Below are 2,788 nucleotides of genomic sequence, written 5' to 3' on the forward strand. Positions count from 1 at the left end.
GAACAACTGCGAAAGCATTTGCCAAGGATGTTTTCGTTAATCAAGAACGAAAGTTGGGGGCTCGAAGACGATCAGATACCGTCCTAGTCTCAACCATAAACGATGCTGACCAGGGATCAGCGGATGTTGCTTTTAGGACTCCGCTTGGCACCTATGAGAAATCAAAGTCTTTGGGTTCCGGGGGGGAGTATGGTCACAAGGCTGAAACTTAAAGGAATTGATGGAAGGGCACCACCAGGAGTGGAGCCTGCGGCTTAATTTGACTCAACACGGGGAAACTTACCAGGTCCAGACATAGTAAGGATTTACAGACTGAGAGCTCTTTCTTGATTCTATGGGTGGTGGTGCATGGCCGTTCTTAGTTGGTGGAGCGATTTGTCTGGTTAATTCCGTTAACGAACGAGACCTCAGCCTGCTAACTAGCTATGTGGAGGTAACCCTCCACGGCCAGCTTCTTAGAGGGACTATGGCCGCCCAGGCCACGGAAGTTTGAGGCAATAACAGGTATGTGATGCCCTTAGATGTTCTGGGCCGCACGCGCGCTACACTGATGTATTCAACGAGTCTATAGCCTTGGCCGACAGGTGACGAATGGATTTTTGATGGTATAGAATTTCACAGATGAAATCTCGTTGAATTATAGTCTCTAAACCAACAATAATCCTTTCATGCAAAAATTTGTTTGTCACAAGTACAAACCCCTAAAATCTATAAACCGAAGTATTTAAACCTCGGGTTGTCTCTCAAAGGACTTGCAGGGTAGTGTTCTTGTTATTGGTTATGGACTTGTTTATTTTGGGGTTTTGGATGAGGAATGTGAATAGTAAATGGTAGGAAAACTTTATTCACAAACTCTAGTCGCTCGGTGTTTGGGGTTGATTCTCTCAATTCTCCCCTAATCATGCTTTCCAAGATTTGTTTTTCTTCTAACAATCAACAATTATTCAATGCATGCATACATGTATCATGAGGTCTTTTCTTTAGGTTGTAATGGGGCTAGGGTCAAGGTAGTGGACTTAAGGATTTGAATCTTTGATTAACTTAAACTTTCCCACCTAACCTATATAATGACCTATACAATTAAGTACTAATCTAACTACCCATTCCTCACTTTGTCACATACTCATGCATTATCTTTTCATTTCACAACACTTATGCATTGATTCTTATTGAGCTTCATTTTGGGGCATTTTGTCCCCTTTATTGCTCTTCTTTTTTTTTTCTTTCTTTTTCTATATACATTTTTTTCTTTTCTTTCCTTTTTTTTTCTTTTTCACTTTTATTTCTTTTTCTTTTCATTTTTCTTTTTTTCTTTCAAACTATACACAAGAACATCAATGCATAAGGTCTATACATTTAATCAATACATGAGTATGTACCAATTTCCAAATATAAAAATACAAAACACAAACACCCTTTTATCCCAACCAATGTCCCAAAGTTTTCCCACTCTTGGATGACACTCACACTCACTAGCCTAAGCCAATCAAAGATCCAAATAAAGGACATTCATTGTTTTCCGCTTTAAGGCTTGTAATGTGCTAAAATAAGAACAAGTGGGTTAAGCGTAGGCTCAAAATCGGCTAACAAAGGAGAGTAAAAGGTAAGGCTATTTGGATAAGTGAGCTAATGAAATGATGGCCTCAATCATATAAATGCATGAATACAAGGAATAATGGGACATATAGATTCAAACAAATCAAAGATTACAATCATAGAAAGAGAACAATTACACGCAAGAAGGGAAATAAGTGGTTATAAGATGTAACCACACCATTAGGCTCAAATCTCACAAGCTTGTGTTCTTAGCTCAAAACCATGTTCCAAAATAAATTCTTTCAAGCAAGTTCAACAAAAATTTTCAAATTGGTAGGTTACCCTAAAAACAATTTTCTTGGAAAAGAAATCATCACCATAACCAAGTAGTCCTAATATGAAAGAAGTGGTAAGAATATGTACAAATTCTAACTAACATGCAACCTATCATGCAATGCAATAGCTGCTCTAACAAAGAAAAATAAAATAAAAAAAAATTGCTGTTGAAAAGGAAATTGTTACCCATGGAGATCGGTCGAATGACCTCCCCACACTTGAAGATTGCACCGTCCTCGGTGCATGCAAAGAAGAGCAAGGTGGATGGGTTGCTACAATTGATGAGCTTCTTCGAAAGGTTGTGCGGATGACTTGTTCATTGCCCCATTTAAAAGCTTTTCCGTTTCCTCCTTTCTTGGTGGCCAGCCTAAAAGGAGAGAAAAAGAAAGAAAATGAAGCCTACAAAAAAGATATCAAAGTAAATAGAACATAGGCGGGGGCTAATGCCAAATAAGAGTATTATTCTCTACTACATGGTAGCTACAACATGTGAGTGAGAAATCAATATAAGCAAAAGGCATATCAACTGATACTTGATGCAAGAGTAAAGTTAAGGCATGTAGAGTATATTGAGCATCAAGATCAAATAAGAATTGACACAAACAAGATTAGTGATACGCATGAAAGCATTTGATTCTATCCTAACTCAATGATGAAGTGGTACAAGAAAAAAAACAAAGGGTAATGAATTAGGAAGGACTAAAGCACTAATCTTGTGTGTTGACAAATATTACAATTAATGTAACAAGTCATGAAGCACCAAAACAAATGCAAGAAATTCTCAACAATTGGGTGAGAGAATTCAACACCATTATTAAAATGAGAAATTTAGAAGATAAAATGAGAACAAATAGAATTAAAATGCAAAGAATAAAAGTATGCAAATGTAATAGACAAAAGAAAATGGAAGAAGAGA

Source organism: Arachis ipaensis, chromosome B07, assembly GCF_000816755.2.
Source record: "Arachis ipaensis cultivar K30076 chromosome B07, Araip1.1, whole genome shotgun sequence".
Classification (NCBI taxonomy): Eukaryota; Viridiplantae; Streptophyta; class Magnoliopsida; order Fabales; family Fabaceae; genus Arachis; species Arachis ipaensis.